The following is a 27,709-nucleotide window of genomic DNA, read 5'->3' on the forward strand; positions in this document are numbered from 1 at the left end:
TGCTAGTGTGATTGCTGACTTTACTATATTCTGTCAGTTTTGATCTATTCTGATCCTCAATGCTGGTGCATGGGTAGGGTCGGATTGTATGTCACTTTAAAAAGCTTCAAGTGATTACAGTCACAAACTGTGTAGTACACTGTGGAAGTGTTGATTATTTATCATGTCTAAGAGCGGCAAAGATGAGGACGATACACTTGCAGCAACACCAACACTAATATCATGTTTGTCTTGCAAAGCTGTGTTATCCTCTCAGGATTTGGTTCAGGATGGTTTGTATGCAAATTGTTTTAGCTTTCGCCAGGGGTTCTTGAAAAATACAATACAAATTCAGGTGCAGGTTGATCCACCTTAGGCTATGTTTGCACAGACTTTATCCAGCATAGCTGAAAGGATAATTCCTCCAACTCCGGTACCAGGGATAGGTTACACGATTAACCCTTACATGCAGCTTCCCACTTGTGGTGTATCACTTCCAGCAGCTGCCTCTCAAAAGAAACAGGCTGATATGGTTCAGATGAGGATTCATCGGAGGATGAAAGCTCAATTAATTCGGCATACGAAGAGGAGGAGGAAGGTCTCAGCTCAGTGGATATAGCTGAGTTAATTAAAGCAATGAAAGCCATTCTATCCTTAGAGGATTCAGCAGACCCTGTGTTAAAAACCAAGGCAACTGTGTTTAAACGTCCCAAAACAGTTAAGACTGAGTTTCCAGGGTCAGATCAGTTGCGAAAATCTACATTACCTTTGCCTTCAACATCATTAAATTATGTCACGGATAAGAGAGTGGATGGTTTTCTAAAAAACATTTTTTCCCTGTCTGGGGCAGTCATAAGGCCAGCCATGGCTTCAGCTTGGATGGCAAAGGCAGCGGCTGCCTGGGCTGATGCATTGGAGGCAGATTTTTCAATAGCATCTAGAGAGCAAAAAATCCCATATAGCACATATACTGTAAAACAGGCTGTAATGTTCTTGGAAGAAGCAGCATTGGATATGGGTACTATTGTCTCCAGGGCATCAGCTTCAACAATAGCTGCTGTACAGCAGTTTGGCTACGTACGTGGAAACCTGATCCAGAATCTAAGAAGGTTTTGGAATCTTTGCCCTTTTCTGGAGATATTCTTTTTGGCAAAGAATTGACAAATATTTTGGAATCAGAAGCAGACTCCAAGAAAGTAAAGTTTCCTTCCACATACAATTTCAAACCTAAAGCTCTGGCTTTTTGGCCCTTTCAGTCTCAAGGAAAAGCTAAAAGTGATAGCAGGCAGTCCCAATACAACAAGTCTGGTAAGACTAAAAAGCATTGGGCTACCAGAGGACTGCTTGGTAAAACAGATAAGCCATCAGCCTGATGGTGCGGGGCCTCCACATAGGGGATCCCAGGGTGGGGGGCCGACTTCTTCAGTTTGCACAGATCTGGAAGCAGTCTACAACAGATGCCTGGGTGCAGGAAGCAATATCCCTAGGTTATGCTTTTGCCTTCAAGAAGCACCTTCCTCAAAGGTTTTTTTGTACCAGCCCGTCTCGGGTAGAGACGAAGGCCAAGGCTTTGCAAGAGGCAGTTCAGAAATTGCTTCAGTCAGGAGTAGTAATTCCAGTTCCTCATGCACAACGAGGACAGGGGTTTTACTCCAACCTGTTTTTAGTTCAGAAGTCAAATGGGTCATTTTGGCCCATTCTCAATCTCAAAGTGCTGAACAAATACATTTGGTTACCTCAGTTTCAAATGGAGACTTTACGTTCCATCATTTTGGCCATGGAGCCAGGGGATTATATGGTATCCCTGGATATACAGGATGCTTACCTAAATGTTCCTATAGCACTGTCCCATTAGTGCTATCTCAGGTTCGCTATCCTCCAACAGCATTTTCAGTTCCAGGCCCTACCTTTTGGGTTAGCCACAGCCCCCAGAGTATTTACCAAGATTATGGTGGTAATGGCAGCTTACCTCCGCCAGCAGGGTATAAGAATTTTCCCATACCTCGACAATCTTTTAATCCTGGCAGTCGCAGGAATTGCTCCTATGTCATCTGCAACAGACAATAACGTGTCTGCAGAAGCACGGGTGGCTCATAAATTGGGCAAAATCGTCTCTGGCTCCGTCACAGCATATGACTCAATTGGGGGCTGTACTGGATTCAAGTCTTCAGAGAGTAATGTTACCTCTGAACAAGATATCCAAGGTTCAGTCAAGGATTCAGGACTTGCTACACAGTCAATGGTATCCATTCACGCAGCAATGCGTGTGATGGGTTTGATGGTGTCAACATTCGACATGGTGGAGTATGCACAATTCCACTCGAGGCCTCTTGCCAAACGGAATAGGTTGCATCAGACGATAAAAACACAGACTATGGTTCTTACGATAGAAGTAATAAGGTCATTAGCCTGGTGGCTACAGACATCCCATCTGGACAAGAGGAGACCCTTTTGAATATCAGATTGGGAAATTCTGACAACAGATGCCAGTCGCCAGGGCTGGGGAGCAGTGTCAGGAAGGTTGTGGTTCCAGGGGCAATGGACCAAGGAAGAAGGTTGCCTACCAATAAATATATTGGAACTTCGGGCCATATACATGTCACTGATTCAGGCAAAGGACATTCTTCGAGGAAAACCAGTCCAGATCCGCTCTGACAATGCGATGGCAGTAGCGTACCTCAACCATCAGGGAGGAACTCGCAGCCAAAAAACGATGAAGGAGGTAAGTCACATACTAAAGTGGGCAGAACTTCATCATCCAGCCTTGTCCGCAGTGTTCATTCTGGGAGTCATAAACTGGGAAGCGGACTTTCTAAGTCGACACGCCATTCAGGCAAGCAAATGGGCTCTACACCCGGAGGTCTTCCAGACTCTAGTAGACAAGTGGAGGTTGCCAGAGATAGATCTCATGGCGTCCCGGCTGAACAACAAAGTTCTCGCATACGGGTCAAGAACAAAGGATTCCAGAGCAATCTTTGTGGATGCCCTGTCGGTGAGTTGGGACTTTCATCTGGCTTATGTGTTTCCTCCAATCACCCTATTACCCAGGGTAGTGAGAAAGATAAAGCAAGGGAAAGGTTCCGTGATACTAATAGCTTTGACTTGGCCCAGAAAGCATTGGTACACAGATCTGCAGAGGATGTCGATGGATGCTCCACTTCTGCTCCCTCAATGTCCAGATCTACTGATGTAGGGTCCTTGTTATTACAGACATCTGGATTGACTGTCTTTGACAGCGTGGCTCTTGAAACCTCTATCCTGAAGTCAAGAGGATTCTCACAACAGGTAATTCACACTATGCTCAGAGCAACAAACCCTTCCTCAGCTAGCATTTATCACTGAATATGACAAACCTATATTCATTGGTGCAGTGAATGGAAAATGGCCCCAAAGTTTTTCAGAGTTTCCAGGGTCTTCAGGCAGGAATGGATAAAGGTTCGAAGGTGGCTTCCTTGAGAGTGCAATTGTCAGCATTGACTGTATGGTTCCAAAAGAAGATTGCCAACTTACAGGATGTGCATACTTTTTTTCCAGGGAATGCTGCGCATTCAACCTCCTTTTGTTCCTCCTACAGTGCCTTGGGACTTAAGTCTTGTTCTGAAAGCCCTTCAAGTTGCCCCATTTGAACCACTTAATAAAGTGGATCTTAAATGGTTGACAGCTAAAGTTCTCTTTCTACTGGCTACGGCGTCAGCTAGAAGAGTATCAGATTTAGGGTCATTATCATGTTGTTCCCCATTTCTGATTTTTTTTTATCCAGATCAATCAATTCTCAGAACTAGGTCTGGGTATCTTCTGAAGGTGGTGTCTAAATTCCACCTTAATGAAGAAATTGTAGTCCCGGCTTTCCAGGTACCGGGCCTTTCTGTGGGAGATGCATCGCTGGACGTGGTCCGTGCATTAAGGATCTACGTGGATTGTACCAGTGCCATCGGAAAGACAGATTCTCTTTTCATTCTCTACGGATTTCACAAGATGGATGGCCTGCTGATAAGCAGACGCTGGCAAGCTGGCTTTGGATGATGATTTCAGAAGCATATTCTCAAGCTGATCTCCGTGCTCCGGCTAATGTCTCTGCTCACTCTACTCGTAAGGTAGGTCCATCATGGGCAGCACAACGTGGTACTTCAGCAGAACAGATATGTAAGGCAGCCACATGGTCTTCCATTAACACATTCATTAGACATTATGCCATGGATACCTTTGCCTCTCATGACGCTGAATTCGGGCGAAGGATTCTCCTGTCCTATCAGGAGTGTCCCCACCACTAAATTGCTTTGGGAAATCCCATTGTTATCCTGTGGATAACCTGTGGACCCTGCCGCATAAATATACGTTATGGTAAGAACTTACTGTTGATAACAGTATTTCTCCTAAGTCCACAGGGATCCCACCCTGACGCACCTGATTTGAGGATCCTTTTACTCACTAACCTCTTCCTTCTTGTACGGATGGGTGTGCATGTGTGTTCTTATCGCCTGATTAGGGCTATCTATGATGCTCCTGCCTTGAGCTTTGGAATACAACTGATTTGCCTGAGCCAGGAATATATGGACTGCCCTTTGCATGCTGGGAGGCCGGAAAGCTTTGACCGATTGGTGCAAATCCGCTGTTGCTTCATCCTATCCCCCACTGTTATCCTGTGGATAGTGTGGACATAGTGAAATACCATTATCAACGGTAAGTTCTTACCATAACGTATATTTTCCCGACACACCCTGAAAACGGTCAGTTTCCACCCACAAACGGCCTCTTGCTGTCAATCACCTTGCGAACGCCAACGAGCATTACACCCCTGGCAACGAGCATGACACCCTTGGCAACGAGCATGATACCCCTGGCAAGGAGCATTACACCCCTGGCAATGAGCATGACACCTCTGCAAGGGACATGACACCCCTAACAACGAGCATGACACCCCTGGCAATGAGCATTACATCCCTGGTAACGAGCATTACGCCCCATGGCAACAAGCATGGAACCCAGAGCATGAAACACCTGGCAATGAGCATGACACCCCCCTGCAACAAGCATAACACCCAGAGCATGAAACCCCTGGCAACAAGCTTGGAACCCAGAGCATGAAAACCCTGGCAACGAGCATGGAACCCAGAGTATGGAACCCCTGGCAACAAGCATGTAATTTAAAAGTAATTAGAAGCCTTACTGTGTAGCATAATGTATCACGGGCATTGCGGTATAGAATAATGTATAATGGGCATTGCAGTGTGTGGCATAATGTGTCACAGGCATTATGGTGTGTGGCATAATGTATTACAGGAATTGCGGTGTGTGATATAATGTATAACGGGCATTGCGGTGTGTCGTATAATATGTCAGGGACGTGGCATAGTGCATCACGGGCATTACGGTGTGTGGCATATTGTGTAATGGGAATTGCAGTGTGTGGCATAATGTGTCATGGGCATTGCGGTATGGCATAATGTATAATGGACATTGCAGTATTTGACATAAAGTGTCACAGGCATTATGGTGTGTGGCATAATGTAACACAGGCATTGCGGTGTGTGGCACAATGTATCACGGGCATTGCGGTGTGTGGTATAATGTGTCAGAGGTATTGCGGTGTGTGGTATAATGTGTCAGGGGTGTGCTATAGCGTATCACAGGCATTACAGTGTGTGGCATATTGTGTAATGGGAATTGCGGTGTGTGGCATGTGTCACAGGCATTACGGTTTGTGACATAAGGGGCATTACTATAAGGAGGAAAAATTACAAATAATGTAAGAGGCAAGAATTAGGATTTTATTTTTCCTGTGGGGGCCAATGTCTGGACATGTAGGTTGCAAAACTGGGGTGTTAGGTAGTCTTTAACTGCAATGTCACGCCCCTTGCAGCAAAGCCATGCCTCCTTTTTGGAGAGTGTGCACACCGTGCAAATACTTTACTTTTTATATGGCAATGGGGAAAGGGGGGACTTTTTTGCACAGGGGAGCAAAATTTATAGTTACGCCACTGGTTAAAACTAAAACCCTTGGTATATTTGAAAGTTTCTAGCAAGTTCCCCCCTTCCCTTCTCTGCTCCAAATTATACATGTTAGTGATATAGACCACTTACCATGTTAGTTGCCTTTCTTTGTATGCTCTATATGTACTTCTGTCCTTCTGGAGATATGGGACCTAATTCAGACCTGATCGCAGCAGCAACATTTTTCTCTAATGGGCAAAACCATGTGCAGTGCAGGTGAGGCAGATATAACATGTGCAGAGAGCGTTAGATTTGGGTTGGTCATTTTGTTTCTGTGCATGGTAAATACTGGCTGATTTATTTTTACAATTCAATTTAGATTTCAGTTTGAACACACCCCACCCAAATCTAACTCTCTCTGCACATGTTATATCTGCCCGACTTGCACTGCACACGGTTTTGCCCATTAGAGAAATTTTTTGCTGCTGCGATCAGGTCTGAATTAGGCCCAAGGTCTCCAGAACTGAACACAGTATTCTAGATGAGGCCGTACCAATGACCTATACTGTGGCATTATTACTTTTTATTTCCCTGCTACTGATTCCTCTCTCTATGCAACCAAGCATCTGACTTGCCTTTCTCATTGCTTTGTTGCATTGCTTCCCTGCCTTTTAAGTCTTGAAATAATGACTCCTAAATCCATTTCCTCCTCAGTAGTTTCCATTATAGTACTCTTCATACTATATTTAGTCTTTGGGTTTTTGAGACCCAAGTGCATGATTTTGCATTTTTTTTTTTTTTTTTGCATTCAACGGTACTTGTCGCGTTCTTGACCATTCTTCAAGTCTACCTAGTCCATCAATCATTTTACCCTGCCCAGTGTGTATACCCTGTTGCATTTCTTTGTGTCATCTGCAAAAAGGCATACTATTTGCAATGTCACCAACAAAGATTTTAAAGAGCACTAATCCAAGTACAGATTCCTGGGGTACTCCACTGGTAACATTTCCTTTGAATGCACTCCATTACTACAACTGTCTATTTTCTATCCTGCAACCACGTTCATCTCCATTTAACTTTTTTATAATCCAATCCCAAGCATTCAAGTTTATTTAGCAGTCTGTGATGTGGGACAGTGTCAAATGCCTTGCTAAAATCTAGATATGCTACATCTACAGCTTCCCCTTGATCTGTTATTTTAGTCATGGAGTAAAAAAATTAAGTAAGCTATGTGTGGCGTGATCTCCTCCCAGTAAATCCATGCTGTTTGGGATCGTGCAAAATGTTTGATTTACAATATTCCACAACTCTTTCTTTTAACAGTGTTTCCATTACTTTCTCTAACAACTGATGTAAGGCTTAGTGGTCTGAAGTTACTTGCATTTTCCTTGATTCCACTTTTGTGCAGTGCAACTACATTCAGTCTTTCCCAGTTCTCTGGAACTGCACCTGTATCTAGTGACTTGATGAATAATTCTGTTAATGTTGCTACCAGCACATCTTTAAGCTCTTTTAGTATCCGTGGATTGATCTCATCTGGCCCCATAAAAGTTAATATTAAAGTTATTAATATTTAATTGTCTGTCCTTTAGTCTTGGTAATTATATTACAGTGCTTTCCTTGGCTGTCCCAATGACAAAGTGAGGTGAGTTTTGGATAATTCTTGACACTTACTTCCAAAATCAAAGAACAACATGCTCAAGCTATTTATATGAAATGCTGAATGCTAATTGGTCAATAAGCAGCAACATCTGATTGCTACTGTCCGCTAGAGCATGCTCAGATGTATTGACATTGTGCTTCTTTCAGTGGTTTTGCAGTATAACTTTGTAACTGGTTGCTGTTATTAAAAAAGGTGTCATATTTAAAAGCTGTACAAAAAGATATATAACATCTTTTTACCCCTTTTTCACTGCCAGATTATTGAACATGAATGCACATCAACCTGGGTTTTTGCTCAGTGGAAAAGGGTCCAAAAAAAACCCCTGGGTACAGTGACCCAGGAGTTCAACCTGCTTAAGTGTCAGCGTATACGTATAACCCCTATGGACAGCTGTCATCAGGGAGGGAGAGATTACAGCCTCCTGTATGGTCCGTACCCTCCCTGCTTCATACGAGGTGGCTATAATCTCTCCCTGCCTGTCTCCCCGGTGACAGCTTGTTACTGCAGAAACCCTCCCGACACGCACCCAGACGCCCCCCTACTCCATACTGCAGGTCGCTGGTCCGCTCCTGCGATCAGGAGAGATCTGGAGCTTTCTGCATTTGGGGGTGACATCATCTCCAAGCGCCGGCACTGCTCCCGCATTCAGTGTGAATGGCACCAACCCAAGGAATGTAGCAAGTTGGCACTGCAGTGGGAATGGGGTAAGACCCAGGTATTCAAAATCCCGGGTCAGACCTGGGACTTTGGTGGAAAAGGGGTATTATAGTAGCAAAGTAACAACATTAACATAACTGCATTCAAACACACAAAAGTAAAAATGTTCCTGTGAAGCGATGCATGACTTTGTGCCACCACCGTATTTAAGGATGCAGTAAAATGTGATGCAGCATCAGCTCCTCAGGAGACACGTTTACACTGACTCAGAATAAGAAGTGTATGATGTGTTTGAAAACTGCAGTTGTGTGCATGGGAATATTGTCTGGGTATGTGAGTCTTTAGCTTTCATTCATCAAGTAACCCATCACTCTAGTAGACCACTGCTTGTGACTCCGCTCAACATGACATAAAACATGGGCAAGAACTGTACTGTATAAACCACATATGTCTATAGGAATCAGAGGCAGGTGGCACTGATCTTATTATAAGAAGGTCACATAATGATGACAAATCATTACCTATGGTTCTGTGTGTGTGAGAGACAATTCCATGAAGAATACGTAGAGACACAAAGGGCACAGATTAAAGTTCATGAGGGGCTGCAATGCGTCACCTATTACTTACTGCCTGACATTCTTCCAGCTCCATACTTATATATGCCTCTACATATATACAGTACATACAGTATGTACAGATACACATTCACAGCTACAAACATACACATACACTTACATCTAAGTTACTATCAATTATAAAGTGCAGAAATAATGAGGCAATCACATTGCTAGCAGTGCTATAGCACAAAATATATGCAAATACACGCTTTCTACCAACATATCATTACAAAAATATATAATATCTTTAGTTAGGAAAAAAACAAATTTAAGATGAAAAAAATAATAATTAAGGAACAGTAATTCATAAATTATAAAATGTTGGACAAATACTGAAACAGGGAGACAAACACAATCTAAAATGGACCAAGTGTCTCTGATTCTCAAAACTGTATACCTGCACGAACACACACACACATATATATATATATATATATATATATATATACTGTGTATATGTATATATATACATATATATATATATATATATACTGTGTATATGTATATATATATATATATATATAGTCATTACAAGTAATAATAATAAGCATACCCATGACTTCATACCTGAGCCAGTGTTGTTGTGTCTGACCCCAATGTCTGATCTGACCATCTTACAAGTAATGCCTTTTCTAAGTGAACAACTTATGTAGGAGAATCCCAGTATCCTCCCAGAATTGGGGTGGGCACAGGCACTGGTTCATATTGCATGTAATATTGGAATTTACATGTTGAATAATTAGTCTGAAGGAGCATGGCTGCACGGTAGGGAATAAGTAACAGTGACAGAACACTGTCAGCAAGATGCAAAGGTCACCGGGCAAGTCTAATAAGGCATTTTCCTCTTATAGATAAAGGGAAAATGGTTTATGTTAAAATATGGCTGGCACCCTATATATGAGAGACAAGGTATTTATAATGGTTTTCTAAACTTTTATATGTCTGTAACTACTAAATGCTTTTACTGTCTCTCACTCTTATCTGGACCTTGTATTCCAATGACAAAATACATATCTATTGTGGCCATTGTAAAGTAATTACTATAAGGACATTGGTATATTATAAACATCATTTCACTGAATATAAACTATGTCATTTTCTCAGAAAACAGCTAATAAAAACATGGGTGGTCATTCTGAGTTGTTCGCTCGGTAATTTTCTTCGCATCGCAGCGATTTTCCGCTAATTGCGCATGCGCAATGTTCGCACTGCGACAAGTAAATTTGCTATGAAGATTGGTATTTTACTCACGGCATTACAAGGTTTTTTCTTCGTTCTGGTGTTCGTAATGTGATTGACAGGAAGTGGGTGTTTCTGGGAGGAAACTGGCCGTTTTATGGGAGTGTTTGAAAAAACGCTGCCATTTCTGGGAAAAACGCGGGAGTAGCTGGAGAAATGGAGGAGTGTCTGGGCGAACGCTGGGTGTGTTTGTGACGTCAAACCAGGAACGACAAGCACTGAACTGATCGCACTGGAAGAGTAAGTCTCGAGCTACTCAAAAACTGCACAGAGAAGTCTTTTCGCAATATTGCGAATCTTTCGTTCGCAATTTTGATAAGCTAAGATTCACTCCCAGTAGGCGGCGGCTTTGCGTGTGCAATGCTGGTAAAAGCAGCTTGCGAGCGAACAACTCGGAATGAGGGCCATAATGTACAGCCACCTGATTATCTTAACTCATCCCAAAATCTCTTGGGGCCTGATTCAGACCTGATCGTAGCCGTTGCTGTCCGGGTCGCAGTGGCCGCGTGTGATGTCACGCAGCCAGCACGGCCTGCCCCCCCCCCCCCCCGCATGGTCTGGGCACGCCTGCGTTGCCCGGACCGCCCCCCCCCCTCCCAAAACGGCGGGCAAACGCCGCCTACTTGCCCCCTCCCGCCTCTGCCTGTCAATCAGGCAGAGGCAATCGCTGGGCTGAGATGGCCATCGGCTGTCTGGCATGCGCCGATGCCATGCGCAGTTCAGACCTGATCGGCTGCTGTGTGTTTTCGCAGAGCAGCGATCAGGTCTGAATTAGGCCCTCGGTCCGCTCCTTTCATTGTTCCACATGCCTTCTATTGTTTCCTTACCCAAATATTCTTACTTTTGCCCCATATAATCTTGTCTTGTCCAGTAACTGTCATTAATGGAATGCACAATGTTTTGTGATAAGGTAAAAAATAAGATTTTACTTGCCGATAAATCTATTTCTCGTAGTCCGTAGTGGATGCTGGGACTCCGTCAGGACCATGGGGAATAGCGGCTCCGCAGGAGACAGGGCACAAAATTTAAAAGTTTGACCACTAGGTGGTGTGTACTGGCTCCTCCCCCTATGACCCTCCTCCAAGCCTCAGTTAGGATACTGTGCCCGGACGAGCGTACACAATAAGGAAGGATTTTGAATCCCGGGTAAGACTCATACCAGCCACACCAATCACACCGTACAACTTGTGATCTGAACCCAGTTAACAGTATGACAAACGTAGGAGCCTCTGAACAGACGGCTCACAACAATAACAACCCGATTTTTTTGTAACAATAACTATGTACAAGTATTGCAGACAATCCGCACTTGGGATGGGCGCCCAGCATCCACTACGGACTACGAGAAATAGATTTATCGGTAAGTAAAATCTTATTTTCTCTGACGTCCTAGTGGATGCTGGGACTCCGTCAGGACCATGGGGATTATACCAAAGCTCCCAAACGGGCGGGAGAGTGCGGATGACTCTGCAGCACCGAATGAGAGAACTCCAGGTCCTCCTTAGCCAGGGTATCAAATTTGTAGAATTTTACAAACGTGTTCTCCCCTGACCACGTAGCTGCTCGGCAGAGTTGTAATGCCGAGACCCCTCGGGCAGCCGCCCAAGATGAGCCCACCTTCCTTGTGGAATGGGCCTTGACAGATTTAGGCTGTGGCAGGCCTGCCACAGAATGTGCAAGTTGAATTGTGCTACAAATCCAACGGGCAATCGACTGCTTAGAAGCAGGAGCACCCAGCTTGTTGGGTGCATACAGTATAAACAGCGAGTCAGATTTTCTGACTCCAGCCGTCCTTGAAATATATATTTTCAATGCTCTGACAACGTCCAGCAACTTGGAATCCTCCAAATCGCTAGTAGCCGCAGGCACCACAATAGGCTGGTTCAGGTGAAACGCTGAAACCACCTTAGGCAGAAAGTGAGGACGCGTCCGCAGTTCTGCCCTGTCCGAATGGAAAATCAGATATGGGCTTTTATACGATAAAGCCGCCAATTCTGACACTCTCCTGGCTGAAGCCAGGGCCAGTAGCATGGTTACTTTCCATGTAAGATATTTCAAATCCACCGATTTGAGTGGCTCAAACCAATGGGATATGAGAAATCCAAAACTACATTAAGATCCCACGGTGCCACTGGGGGCACAACCGGGGGCTGTATATGTAGTACTCCTTTTACAAAAGTCTGGACTTCAGGAACTGAAGCCAATTCTTTCTGGAAGAAAATCGACAGGGCCGAAATTTGAACCTTAATGGACCCTAATTTGAGGCCCATAGACAATCCTGTTTGCAGGAAATGTAGGAATCGACCCAGTTGAAATTCCTCCGTCGGGGCCTTCCTGGCCTCACACCACGCAACATATTTTCTCCAAATGCGGTGATAATGTTGTGCAGTCACCTCCTTCCTGGCTTTTACCAGGGTAGGGATGACCTCTTCCAGAATGCCTTTTTCCCTTAGGATTCGGCGTTCAACCGCCATGCCGTCAAACGCAGCCGCGGTAAGTCTTGGAATAGACACGGTCCCTGCTGAAGCAGGTCCCGTCTTAGAGGTAGAGGCCACGGATCTTTCGTGAGCATCTCCTGAAGTTCCGGGTACCAAGTTCTTCTTGGCCAATCCGGAGCCACGAGTATCGTTCTTACTCCCCTTTGCCGTATAATTCTCAGTACTTTTGGTATGAGAGGCAGAGGAGGAAACACATACACTGACTGGTACACCCATGGTGTTACCAGAGCGTCTACAGCTATTGCCTGAGGGTCTCTTGACCTGGCGCAATACCTGTCCAGTTTTTTGTTGAGGCGGGACGCCATCATGTCCACCATTGGTCTTTCTCAATGGACCACAATCATGTGGAAGACTTCTGCTGTTTACGTGGGCGACTGCCGTGATGTTGTCCGACTGAATCAACACCGGCTGACCCTGAAGCAGAGGTTTTGCCAGGCTTAGAGCATTGTAGATTGCTCTTAGCTCCAGTATATTTATGTGAAGAGACGTCTCCAGGCTTGACCACACGCCCTGGAAGTTTCTTCCCTGTGTGACCGCTCCCCAGCCTCTCAGGCTGGCATCCGTGGTCACTAGGACCCAGTTCTGTATGCCGAATCTGCGGCCCTCTAACAGATGAGCACTCTGCAACCACCATAGCAGAGACACTCTTGTCCTTGTGGACAATTTTATCCGCTGATGCATCTGCAGATGCGATCCGGACCATTTGTCCAGCAGATCCCACTGAAAAGTTCGTGCATGTAATCTGCCGAATGGAATCGCTTCGTAAGAAGCTACCATTTTTCCCAGGACTCTTGTGCATTGATGCACAGATACTTTTCCTGGTTTTAGGAGGTTCCTGACTAGATCGGATAACTCCCTGGCTTTCTCCTCCGGAAGAAATACCTTTTTCTGAACAGTGTCCAGAATCATCCCTAGGAACAACAGACGTGTCGTCGGGATCAGTTGGGATTTTGGAAAATTCAGAATCCACGCGTGTTGTTGGAGCACTACTTGGGTTAGTGCTACTCCGACCTCCAGCTGTTCTCTGGATCTTGCCCTTATCAGGAGATCGTTCAAGTAAGGGATAATTAAGACGCCTTCTCTTCGAAGAAGGATCATCATTTCGGCCATTACCTTGGTAAAGACCCGGGGTGCCGTGGACAATCCAAACGGCAGCGTCTGAAACGGATAATGACAGTTTTGGATCACGAACCTGAGGTACCCTTGGTGTGAAGGACAAATTGGAACATGAAGGTAAGCATCCTTGATGTCCAAGGACACCATAAAATCCCCTTCTTCCAGATTCGCTATCACTGCTCTGAGTGACTCCATCTTGAACTTGAATTTTTGTATGTACAGGTTCAGAGATTTTAGATTTAGAATCGGTCTTACCGAGCCGTCCGGCTTCGGTACCACAAATAGCGTGGAGTAATACCCCTGTCCCTGTTGTAGGAGGGGTACCTTGACTATCACCTGCTGAGAATACAGCTTGTGAATGGCCTCCAATACCGTCGCCCTGTCGGAGGGAGACGTTGGCAAAGCAGACTTTAGGAAACGGCGAGGAGGGGACTTCTCGAATTCCAACCTGTAACCCTGAGATACTACCTGCAGGATCCAGGGGTCCACCTGCGAGTGAGCCCACTGTGCGCTGAAATGTTTGAGGCGACCCCCCACCGCCCCTGAGTCTGCTTGTAAGGTCCCAGCGTCATGCTGACGCCTTTGTAGTGTTGGCATAGTGCAATGGATCGATACCATAGGTGTGCAGCGGGAAGTCTTATAGATAAAGTATCACCTCAGGAGTTACCTTGTATACAGACAGAACGAGACTTGAGATGTATATCTTCTTTATATAGTACTGAATAGCAGGATCAATATAACAACAAGTTTCAGTATCATCAGCTCATCTCCTTCTCTCAGAGACTTTTCTAGAACACATGTGTGAGGTAAAACAAACAAGTACAAACATATGCAACAGACAAACACTACACCTCTGTAAGTATACAGCGCCATCTGCTGCCCCTGTACGGTAACTACATGCATATAAACAAACCCATAGTCTGTTGTACATATTTCAACACCCCTTCTCAACGGACTGGGTTTCTTCAGTTAGACCCATCTTTGACGTAAGTCTCCAATGTCTCTCTCTGGTAAGAGGCTTAGTCATGATATCAGCTGTCATATCTTCTGTTGGGCAATAGTTCAACTCTATAAGACCTTGTTCCTGTAGATCCCTCAGGAAGTGATGCTTGACATCAATGTGCTTGGTTCTTGGGTTCACTCTTTCTGTTTGCGCTAATGCAAGGCATCCTTGATTATCCTCATATATCTTGATAGGTTCTTCTTGAGGCATTCCTAGGTCTGATAGTAGTTGCATTAACCATACCACTTCTTGACTGGCGTGAGCTGCTGCGATATATTCAGCTTCTGTAGAAGATAGTGCTACGGTAGACTGCTTCTTGCTTGTCCAGCTGATTAATCCTTCTCCAATAGAGAATAGATATCCACTTGTGGATTTTCTGTCACTTGTGTCTCCAGCCCAATCTGCGTCAACATATCCTGTTAACTTGTGACTTGTGTTTGCTGAGAGCTTAAGCTTCTTGTTAATCGTTCCCTTTAAGTAACGAATTACCCTCTTAACTGCATTCCAATCCATCTTTGTGGGTTTTGAGACTTTTCTGCTTAAAATCCCGACTGCTGTGGAGATATCTGGTCTGGTGACGGTGGCAATGTATAGCAATTTTCCTATGGCTTTTCTGTATAGATGGTTATCCTCTAACAGGTTGCTCTGATCATTTGGTTCCTTTTCATAACTTGTCTCCATAGGAGTGCTTGCTGTCTTTGCATCTTGTATACCAAATTCCTCGATGGTTTCCTGAATTTTGTATTTCTGACTTAGTGTGAATGTTCCATCATCTTCTCTTGAGATTTGCATTCCCAAGTAATGCGTTATGTGGCCGAGGTCTTTTGTTTCAAACTGACGGTTTAGTTCTTGTAACAATTCAACTTCGTCCCCTTCTTGTTCAAAACAAACTAGCAAATCGTCCACGTAAATTAATACATAGAACCATCTTTCCTCTATCAACTTTGTATAGAGACATGGGTCTGCTTTGCTTCTGATGAATCCCTTTTCTGTCAGAACTCCATTTATCTTTGTATTCCATGCTCTTGCTGCTTGTTTAAGACCATATATACTCTTGTTCAGTTTACATACATGATCTGGGTTCTGAGAATTCACGAAGCCTGGTGGTTGTTCCATGTATATATCTTCCTTTAGTTCACCATGTAGGAAAGCCGTCTTTACATCGAAATGTTTCACTTGCATACCCTTTATGGCTGCTGTTAGGAGTAAGGTTCTAATGGTAGTGTGCTTCACAACTGGAGCAAACGTTTCATCATAATCTTCTCCAAATTTCTGTGAATATCCTTTAGCAACGAGTCTTGCCTTGTATCTTTCTATTTTTCCTTCAGAATCATACTTGACCTTAAAAGTCCATTTACATCCTATGGCCTTTTTGTCTAATGGTAGTCTGGTCAATGTCCATGTCTGATTGTCTTCCATTGATTCCATTTCTTCTTTTGCGGCTCCTAGCCATTTCTGTGCTTCTCTTTCAGAAAAATTAGCAATTTCTTCCCATGATGCAGGTTCTTGTATGTTAATGGCTTTTGCTTTGTAAGATAAACGTGTAGGTGCTTTTCCCTTATTTTCTCTTGAAGAGCGTCTCACCCCCTCGGATGCACTCTCATGAGTGTCGCTGGTATTTGTCTTGTGTTGTACTTCAACTTCTTGAGTGATCTCTACTTCATCTGTTTCTTTGGATTCAGTGCTTTCTTCTTCTTCAGTAGAGTCTACTGGAATTATGACATCTCGTGTTTCTTCTATGAATGTCACACTGTTGCTTATAACTACTTTTCCAGTTCTTGGATTTAAGATTCTGTAGCCTTTTGAATGTTCACTATAGCCGACTAGAACTCCCTCTTCTGCTCGGTTCTGCAACTTGCTTCGTTTTTCAGCAGGAATGTAGACGAAGGCTCTGCATCCAAAAACTCTAATGTGCTTTAAGCTGGGTTTCTTACCGTGCCACAGCTCATATGGTGTCTTCCTTACTGCTTTGGAAAGTAGTCTGTTTTGAAGATAGGTGGCTGTTGCTGCTGCTTCACCCCAATATTTGTCAGGTAGTCCTGAATCTGTAAGCATGCACCTTATCATTTCTGTTAGTGATCTGTTTTTCCTCTCAGATACACCGTTTTGCTCTGGTGTATATGGTACTGTCTTCTGATGCTCAATACCGAGTCCTCTTAAGTACCGTTCTATTTTCTGTCCTGTGAACTCGCCTCCATTGTCGCTGCGAAGAGTTAGCATATTCCTCTTGAACCTGTTTCTGGTCATGGTCACGTAGTCTTGCAGCTTTTCTAAGACTTCATCTTTACTTTTTATTAGATAAGTGACTGTGAACCTGGAGTAGTCGTCAATGAATGTCAGCATATACCTTTTGTCTCCTACGGTTCGCGTTTTCATAGGTCCACATACATCACTATGTACCAGGTCTAGTGGTCTGGAAGCTCTGTTTTCACTTTTCTTAGGAATTGACGTCCTTGTTGCTTTTGCTTCTATGCAGCATTGACACTTCATCATTTCCGAACTGTCTGACACTTTGAGATCCCTGGCTAGGTCTCTCTTCTGCATTTCCTTTATGCAATCTGGGTGTCTGTGTCCTAATCTTCTATGCCATTTGTGAATACAGTCAGCGTGTTTCTGTGTACTCAGCTTTGCCTGCTGTGCTGCGATATCCAGACAGTATAAATGTTCTTTTATTCTGGCTGTAGCTAGTGTTTCTCTTCCGTTTTGGATAAAACACTTATTATTCTGAAACTTTACAGTAAGTCCTTTTTCTACTAGATTCTTTACTGATAGCAGTGCTCCCTCAAGCTTGGGAACATATAGCACATCTGTTACGGGTATTTCTGCATAGCTGCCATTACCCTTGGAGCATAGGAATTTACCATTCCCTTTCCCTTCTGCAATGATATTTGTTCCATCTGCTAGGTAGATTGTTTCTTTATGGTTCAAATCAAGTTCAGTAAAGAAATCCTTGTTATTTGTCATATGACTAGTCGCTCCTGAGTCTACATACCACTTTTCTGATAATTGGGTTACTGTCGCTTTAAATGTTCCATTCCAATTGTGTGCTCCTGTATCTGTAAGTGTGGCTTTGGCTCTTTGTTTGTGTAATCTTTCTGGTGGTTTGTGCTGCTCTGTCTTCCATATGGTGCAATCTTTTTTCAGGTGACCCACTTTCTTGCATCTGAAACATGCTCTTGTTTCCCTGGTGTGTGGCTTAGTGTCCGCCATTTTAAGTGCTTTCTCTGTGTCACTTTCAGTATTGCACTCTGTAAGCTCCTTTCTGCGTTGATACTCCTCTATGAGCCTGTTCTTCACAAAGTCTGGTGTGATTTCTGCTTCAGGTCTCATTTCTAGTGCATTTATTAGTGCACTGTATGTATCTGGTAAACTGCAAAGGAGGATGGCTACTATGTGGTTGCTTTTGATTTCTTCTCCCATTGACCTGAGCTGTATGGTTATCTCTAGTAGTGCACTGATGTGTTCTTGCATTGTCTTGCCTTTATTAAATCTCATTTGATATAATTTTCTTAATAGGAATAGTTTGCTGTTCAAACTTGATCCTTCATGCACTCTCTGTAAAGCACACCACATGCCTTTAGCTGTACTCTCTTGTCTTATGTGTATAAGCTGTTCATCTTCCACTAGTAAACTTATAGTGGCTCTTGCCTGTCTGTCCTTCTTAATCCACTGCTGATCCTCTCCTTCAGGTCTGTCTGCATTTATAACATCCCATAAATCATCTCTGGTTAATAGCATTTCTACTTTAAACTTCCATGTTTGATAGTTCTCATTAGAAAGCTTGCTAGTAGCTAGTCTGAGATCTGTGTAATTTGCCATAACCCTTCCTTGTATAGATCTCTCTATTCTTCTGTGGTATTAAACTTGTTTTACTCACAGTTTTCTTTCCAAGGTTCTCCTGGGTTGTTTCTTGTGTGCGTTACACAGTCTGCTGTCTGCGCCTGCTGGGACTTGCAGTGCGACTCGTGATCTGGATGCTGCTTAGGATGCACTCCTGAAAACTTTATCTTGTATAGACTCCAGTCTGGGCCCATAACCTGTTGGCATAGTGCGATGGATCGATACCATAGGTGTGCAGCGGGAAGTCTTATAGATAAAGTATCACCTCAGGAGTTACCTTGTATACAGACAGAACGAGACTTGAGATGTATATCTTCTTTATATAGTACTGAATAGCAGGATCAATATAACAACAAGTTTCAGTATCATCAGCTCATCTCCTTCTCTCAGAGACTTTTCTAGAACACATGTGTGAGGTAAAACAAACAAGTACAAACATATGCAACAGACAAACACTACACCTCTGTAAGTATACAGCGCCATCTGCTGCCCCTGTACGGTAACTACATGCATATAAACAAACCCATAGTCTGTTGTACATATTTCAACATGTAGAAGCCGGGGAGGGCTTCTGCTCCTGGGAAGGAGCTGCTTGTTGCAGTCTCTTACCCTTTCCTTTGCCTCGGGGCAAATAGGAATGTCCTTTTGCTCGTTTGTTCTTATAGGAACGAAAGGACTGCGGCTGAAAAGCCTGCGGCTTTTTCTGCTGGGAGGTGACCTGGGGTAAAAAGGTGGATTTTCCGGCCGTTGCCGTGGCCACCAGATCCGATAGACCGACCCCAAATAATTCCTCCCCCTTATACGGCAATACTTCCATATGTCGTTTGGAATCCGCATCACCTGACCACTGGCGCGTCCATAAACTTCTTCTGGCAGATATGGACATCGCACTTACTCTTGATGCCAGAGTGCAAATATCTCTCTGTGCATCTCGCATATAAAGAAATGCATCCTTTAACTGCTCTATAGTCAGTAAAATACTGTCCCTATCCAGGGTATCAATATTTTCAGACAGTGACTCCGACCAAGCCACGCCAGCACTGCACATCCAGGCTGAGGCGATTGCTGGTCTCAGTATAACACCCGTATGTGTGTATATACTTTTTAATGTATTCTCCAGCCTCCTATCAGCTGGATCCTTGAGGGCGGCCGTATCAGGAGACGGTAACGCCACTTGCTTTGATAAGCGTGTGAGCGCCTTATCCACCCTAGGAGGTGTTTCCCAGCGCGCCCTAACCTCTGGCGGGAAAGGGTATAATGCCAATAACTTCTTTGAAATTAGCAGTTTTCTATCTGGGGTAACCCACGCTTCATCACACACTTCATTCAGTTCCTCTGATTCAGGAAAAACTATCGGTAGTTTTTTCACACCCCACATAATACCCCTTTTTGTGGTACTTGCAGTATCAGAGATATGCAAAGCCTCCTTCATTGCCGTGATCATATAACGTGTGGCCCTACTGGAAAATACGTTTGTTTCTTCACCGTCGACACTGGATTCAGTGTCAGTGTCTGGGTCTGTGTCGACCGACTGAGGTAAAGGGCGTTTTACAGCCCCTGACGGTGTCTGAGACGCCTGGACAGGTACTAACTGGTTTGCCGGCTGTCTCATGTCGTCAACCGACTTTAGTAGCGTGCTGACACTATCCCATAATTCCATAAACAAAGCCATCCATTCTGGTGTCGACTCCCTAGGGGGTGACATCACCATTACAGGCAATTGCTCCGCCTCCACGCCAACATCGTCCTCATACATGTCGACACACACGTACCGACACACAGCAGACACACAGGGAATGCTCTGATAGAAGACAGGACCCCACTAGCCCTTTGGGAAGACAGAGGGAGAGTTTGCCAGCACACACCCAAGCGCTATAAATATATATAGGGACAACCTTAATAAGTGTGTTCCCTTTATAGCAGCTCAAATATTATAAATATCGCCAATAAGTGCCCCCCCTCTCTGTTTTTACCCTGTTTCTGTAGTGCAGTGCAGGGGAGAGTCCTGGGAGCCTTCCTCGCAGCGGAGCTGGGCAGGAAAATGGCGCTGTGTGCTGAGGAGAATAGGCCCCGCCCCCTTTTCGGCGGGCTTCTTCTCCCGGTTTTTTTGGAACCTGGCAGGGGTTAAATACATCCATATAGCCCCAGGGGCTATATGTGATATATTTTAGCCAGAATAGGTATATTACATTGCTGCCCAGGGCGCCCCCCCCAGCGCCCTGCACCCTCAGTGACCGCTGGTGTGAAGTGTGCGGAGAGCAATGGCGCACAGCTGCAGTGCTGTGCGCTACCTCATGAAGACTGAGACATCTTCTGCCGCCGGTTTCTGGACCTCTTCTCTATTCGGCATCTGCAAGGGGGTCGGCGGCGCGGCTCCGGTGACCCATCCAGGCTGTACCTGTGATCGTCCCTCTGGAGCTAATGTCCAGTAGCCTAAGAAGCAAATCCATCCTGCACGCAGGTGAGTTCACTTCTTCTCCCCTAAGTCCCTCGTTGCAGTGAGCCTGTTGCCAGCAGGACTCACTGAAAATAAAAAACCTAACAAACTTTTTCTAAGCAGCTCTTTAGGAGAGCCACCTAGATTGCACCCTGCTCGGACGGGCACAAAAACCTAACTGAGGCTTGGAGGAGGGTCATAGGGGGAGGAGCCAGTACACACCACCTAGTGGTCAAACTTTTAAATTTTGTGCCCTGTCTCCTGCGGAGCCGCTATTCCCCATGGTCCTGACGGAGTCCCAGCATCCACTAGGACGTCAGAGAAAAATATATACACAACCACCCAAATCCTAACCACTGATCGATGATAGAGAAAACACTAATGTAAAAACAGTGACTTTTGTTCTAGCACCAATATATCTAGTCTTTATTATGCTTAGGGAGTATTCAATTGTTTCTGGGGGGAGTAGAGGAAGGAAGGGGGGGAATAAATCATCAGTGCTTGACCGACGATATTCAGTTGTTCTGCAGATGGGCGTGAGTGGCTCATCTGTGTTTTCTAGTTTTTGATGTATTCACATGTTTGTCTCATACTTGTCTACTTTTTTAGTCTCCTTTTCTGGAGAATCCCGGAGAGGCGATGCTGGTGGCCCCTTTCACGGGGCCGGGCCTTCACATCATTAGGCTCAACTCGGACTACATACAGTGCCATGAGTCTGTGATTATCTCTGCATCCTGCCTAGGGTGGCCAATCCCGGGATCGGGATCGGCGGGATCCTGGGATTTGGGGCCAAAAATGCCGGGATTTGAATCCCGGGATTGGAGGTTTCAATCCCGGGATTCACGTGCGCATGCGCACTACTGATTCTTGACCGGGCAGCGCCGCTGAGCACTAGCGCTCGGCTCAGCCTCAGATGCTGCCCGGCCCCGGCTGCCCTGCTGTGTGCGGCGTGACGTCAGCGAGGTCACGCTGCACAGCCCCTTCAGCCATGGCCGCTCCTTCCGCCCTCCAATGCGCCTGCCTGCCAGCCAGCCCTCCTGCCCGCCACAATTTGAAAGTAAAGAGGAGGACTCTAAAGCAGGTGCACTGTCTGTGAGTGATACTCACGCTGCACTGCCCTGCTGCCTGCCTCTGGAGTCTGGACCTCAGTGACCCCCTATAATAGTGAGTATTATATATATCTTATATATTACAGGTTGAGTATCCCATATCCAAATATTCAGAAATACGGAATATTCCGAAATACGGACTTTTCTGAGTGAGAGTGAGATATTGAAACCTTTGTTTTCTGATGGCTCAATGTACACAAACTTTGTTTAATACACAAAGTTATTAAAAATATTGTATTAAATGACCTTCAGGCTGTGTGTATAAGGTGTATATGAAACATAAATGAATTATGTGAATGTACACACACTTTGTTTAATGCACAAAGTTATAAAAAAATATTGGCTAAAATTACCTTCAGGCTGTGTGTATAAGGGCCCTCATTCCGAGTCGTTCGCTCGTTCTTTTTTTTCGCATCGCAGTGAAAATCAGCTTAGAGCGCATGCGCAATGTTCGCACTGCGACTGCGCTAAGTAATTCTGCTATGAAGAAAGGATTTTTACTCACGGCTTTTTGTTCGCACCGGCGAACGTAGTGTGATTGACAGGAAATGGGTGTTACTGGGCGGAAACACGGCGTTTTATGGGCGTGTGGCTGAAAACGCTACCGTTTCCGGAAAAAACGCAGGAGTGGCCGGAGAAACGGGGGAGTGTCTGGGCGAACGCTGGGAGTGTTTGTGACGTCAAACCAGGAACGACAAGCACTGAACTGATCGCACAGGCAGAGTAAGTCTGGAGCTACTCTAAAACTGCTAAGTTTTTTTTGTTCGCAATATTGCGTAAACTTCGTTCGCACTTTTAAGATGCTAAGATACACTCCCAGTAGGCGTAGACTAAGCGTGTGTAACTCTGCTAAATTCGCCTTGCGACCGATCAACTCGGAATGAGGGCCAAGGTGTATATGTAACATAAATGCATTCTGTGCTTATATTTAGTTCCCATCACCATGATATCTCATTATGGTGTGCAATTATTCCAAAATACGGAAAAATCCGATATCCAAAATACCTCTGGTCCCAAGCATTTTGGATAAGGGAGACTCAACCTGAATATATTATAATATATATATATATAATATATATAAATATATATTATAATATATAGAATTAATTAATGCTGCAGCACTCTGAGTCTTTTAAACATCAAAGGTGTATTGGAAAAATTACATCATGATTTTTTCAGTACACCTGTGATGTTTAAACGACTCACAGTGCTGCAGCATTAATTTATCCCATTGCTTCCATCACTTTATTCCCTGAAGCAGAGTGCCAGGCTGTATGTACCATAATATATATATATATATATATATATTTATTATACATACACGGTACAATCCCGGGATCCCGGGATTGAGCATTTTTCAATCCCAATCCCCGGGATTGGAAAAACGGCCCGGGATTGGCCTCCCTAATCCTGCCCACTTCACTAGGAAGCATGGGGGTGGGGGTGAGATTTGCCCACTCTTGCATGTGTAACTACCCATAAAATCATGCGTCTCCGACTCTTCCGGCAGAGTAGGCAAGTATGGTTTATCCACCATAGAGGGGTTAAACGTACAGAAGTTTGCAGAGTCAATATGATCGCTTCTAACCACAGAGGATGCACAGGTTTGTGGCAGGGCATTCCTCCATAGGCAAACGTCAAAGCTGGTCACACAGACTGGATATAAACAGAAAAAAATGCCTTTCTGCAGGCATATCTTCTGAAGCTACTATAGGGCAGGTACAAGGGCATGATGATAATTTATAACAAAACCAGGTACCTGCACTAAAGTCACAGATACGGTCACGTCTCATATGTATAGCTGTGCACGTGGGTGAATATATGCATTGTTCTCTGTGCACGCTTCTTTTGAACAATGTAGTCCAATTTACATACTTCGCACATCATCCAGGCAGCAGTCTTCTTTCTCAAGTGTTACCGGTGGCAGACCTGGGGCCCCACCAGACCCCTCCAAGAAGTCCATCCCCCCCCTCTCATCCCCACTGTCTAATGCCCAGAGTTACTGTCAGGAACACACACACTCACACGGACACACACATGCAAGCACACTTACATGGACACACACATATGCACTTACACACAGGATTATTTACTAAACGTTGATTTTCATTGATTTCAAAATGATCTCAGTTGATATTCATTTTTAAATGCTAGCAAATGTGTGTTTTAGCCCTGTAGTATGACATCGATTTAATTTGGTTTTTATAGATTTGTAATGGAAGAAAATGGATATAACTCACAGACACACATGTATGCTAATAGACTCACACAAAACTACATACACACTGATTCGCTCGTCTTTGCCTACTTCCTCCTCAGAATCAGTTATTAATTTTTACAGCACAGAGCTGAAAAACAAGGCTGACCTTTCACACAGTTTCGTACTACATGGCAGACTGAAGACGCAGTACATTGTCAGTGCAGCCTTTTACCATATACAGAACGTGTTTTAAAACACAACACATTGTCTTTGTGGAGAGCACAGAGCGTATATAGGTGGACATCCCTATCCCGGTATTCATGGTCCATCTGATCAAAGTCTTGTACAACCTTCCTAAAAGTACATTTGGATGAAATGCGCGGGAAGCATTTGATATTCCGGCTGTCGGGATCCCGGCGCTCAGCATACCGTCACAGGGATCACAACCGCAGGGATACCGACAACTATTCTCCCTCTTGGGGTGTCCACAACACCCCTGGAGGGAGAATACCATGCCCGCAGCGTGGCAAGTGCAGCGAGCCTGCAAGGGGCTCTTTTGCGCTCGCCCCGCTGCCGGCTTTCTGGCGGTCAGGATCCCGGCGCTGGTATGCTGGGCGCCGGGATCCCGACCAGCGAGATATCTTAGTAGACTCGAAATGTACATGTAACCCTACTGAACCAATGAACTTTTAAACTTGAACTTATTTTTTTCTTCTGAATGCTGCTTATGCCATAAAATGTAATAAGTTATTTATATAACACACACATATTCCACAGCACTTTACAAAGAATATTTGACCATTCACATCAGTTCCCTACCCCAAGTGCACACAATGACATACGCACAAGGGTTCACCAGTATATTTCTGGAGTGTGGCATGAAACCGGAGAAAACCCAAGCAAGCACGGGGAGAACGTTCAAAGTTCTACAGTTAGGGCTGTATCGGGAATTGAACCCAAGACCAGGCAGTAATGCTAACCATTACATCATCCATGTATTATTTACTTTGTAACATGAAGGGTACATCAGGAATGTCTTTATCTCTTTATCTCAAATATCACCACCACTTTATTTAGTGATTCGGGACCCTTGCGTGGCCCGGGAAGGGTGTGTGGCCTTGGCCGAGTGGGCGTGGCACATGCCACGGACCCGTTTTCAGCATTAAAGGGAGCTGCTGCCACTGAGGACCCTGGAAGGGACCTGAAACACCATGAGGAAGATTAACTGATTTTGGAGTACCAATAACCCTGATGCTGATTACTGTACCTTTCTGAGAAGGTCTTCTGTGGTACACAGCCATTTTTACCACTTAATGTCTTTATAAATCTGATGTCATTACACTATGGGATGTCCCCTTTATGATTTTATTTGGAGGTGCTGTTGACCCCAAGGAGATGTATGTGTTCAAATTATAACCTGACGAAACCAGAAAATATATTTGTTTGATGAGGACTTTGATTCATAGCAGTGACTGTTTATAGAATTTAATTTGGACTGGAAAACCGTTCTGTTTGGAATATACCCTAGTGAAGGGGCACTTGATATGTGAATATGTTCATGCATTGCTCCTTTCTGTGATTATCACATTTATATCGAGCTGCACCTACCTGTGTAGAATGCAGGAGATACACTGTATTGTTTATATGTAATATATTTGGATGGGACAAAAGAGGCAGAAATTAAATTAAAAGCTATTGTCTTGTGTATACCTGCATGCCTATGCTATTTCATAAAATAAAGCAAAGAAACCATGAAAACAAATTATTGCTTATTCACCAAAAATAAATGGCCTGGGCAGGTTTGTTGGTACCCCTTAGATCACCCCAACGGTCCAGGTTTGAGGTATAGCCATAGCTCAGCACTGAATGAGGTGCTAATTAAGGGGGTAATTCAGACCTGATCGGTGCTGTGCGTTTTCACACAGTGGGCGATCAGATCTAAACTGCACATACGTATGCACCGCAATGCGCCGGCGCGTCGGTCGACTGCATCGGGCATCGGTGCCTAGCAACGGGATGGTGCAAAAAAAGCGACCGCATGGGCGATCCCAAGGTGATTGACAGGAAAAGGCTGTTTGTGGGTCGCAACTGACCGTTTTGCAGGAGTGTCCAGAAAACGCAGGTGGGCTCAGGCGTTTGGAGGGAGGGTGTCTGACGTCAGCTCCGGTCCCGATCACCAGTAATCCATTGCAGTAGCAGAGTAAGTCCTGGGCTGAGCAGAGACTGCACAAATTGATATTTATGCAGCTCTGCTAGAAAAGCAAATGCACACCTGCACAACACTTTTCCCCTCCCCCTGTAGGTGGCGACTACCTGATAGCAGGGCTGCAAAAAACGCACCCTAGCGATCAGGTCTGAATTACCCCCTAAGTTACCTTTGGCCAAGCATGGATTAACTTAAAGCCTGGACTGTTGGGGTGCCTTGAAGACCACGTTTGAAAACCTCTGCCTTAGATAATGCACAATTGCATTATAGGGATTGTGACCGGACGGTCCAGTACGAAAGCCCTCACCGCTTCCACGTCCTATCCCCAGTACAGAATGGATGTTTAGGTCACACGGGACCTGGCCTCATAGGGTATTCCCACTTACTGTCAGTAACCGCCTGTTACTGACTCCACCCACTGCGTAGTGGGCGGGTTCTGCACTGCCACCACCAAACTCCTAACCTGCCATGGTGTTTGGAACCACGGTTCTGCTCTGTATGTGTCGACACGCCACCTTACCACACCTGTGTGGTGCTGACGAATCCCCACTTGCCGCTTGACTAGGCCTCCGCTGGTAGCTGGCGGAAGGCAGAACTTGGAGACGCTGGGTACACCCTGTACAGCCGGAAAACGGAGCTAGGTTTCGCCCAGCCCTGCAGGTCACAAGAAGCGGTCATCTTGAGGCAGATGATGTTATTTGCCCAAATAGTTCTGAAAAGAACTCCGCAATACAGTAGATCTTTACAGCAGAATGAAAATGGTATAATACACCCCTGAAGCTCACAGGCCTCCTCTTTTTATACAGTAAAACCACAATACATCTCAGGGGGTAGTTTCCCCCCTGAGTCCTTTCCATCCAATCAGGATATCTTACAACATTCAAATAAATTACATTTTAAAAGGATATAAGTGCATGAAGCAATTTCCTCCTTCCTGTCACACATACAAAGTTTGGTGTCATTTAAACTCAAATTCCTAACACCTGGGAGTTTACACTTCGCCATTGATACATTTATCACATACGGTTTGTATTTGAGTTCCCAAACAAATGTTCCTCTTCCTTTTCCTGTCACACACAAAGTCCTTGTAATTTAAACATAAATCTGCATCCTAGATAATGCAGCCTAAGAAATCTTACATCAAACTATTGTTAAACGAAACCCTCTAGTTTATATTCATAAAACACAATGTGATAAACATGTTCCTGTCTCTC

General features: G+C 44.6%; 1 protein-coding gene across 2 annotated transcripts in view; it reads right to left on the reverse strand.

The window, feature by feature from the left end:
- Window positions 1–27,709, reverse strand: part of SLC16A14 (solute carrier family 16 member 14) — a 96,090-nt gene that overhangs the window by 60,399 nt on the left and 7,982 nt on the right. The window contains exon 1 of one of the 2 annotated variants that reach the window (XM_063915620.1): window positions 9,415–9,453. The exons of the other annotated variant lie outside the window; for it this stretch is intronic. The gene's annotated coding sequence lies outside the window, so the exon portion shown is untranslated. Of the gene's footprint in view, window positions 1–9,414; window positions 9,454–27,709 lie in introns of those variants that run through there. 2 annotated transcript variants of the gene reach the window in all.

This window comes from Pseudophryne corroboree, chromosome 4 (genome assembly GCF_028390025.1).
Source record: "Pseudophryne corroboree isolate aPseCor3 chromosome 4, aPseCor3.hap2, whole genome shotgun sequence".
NCBI classification, from domain to species: domain Eukaryota; kingdom Metazoa; phylum Chordata; class Amphibia; order Anura; family Myobatrachidae; genus Pseudophryne; species Pseudophryne corroboree.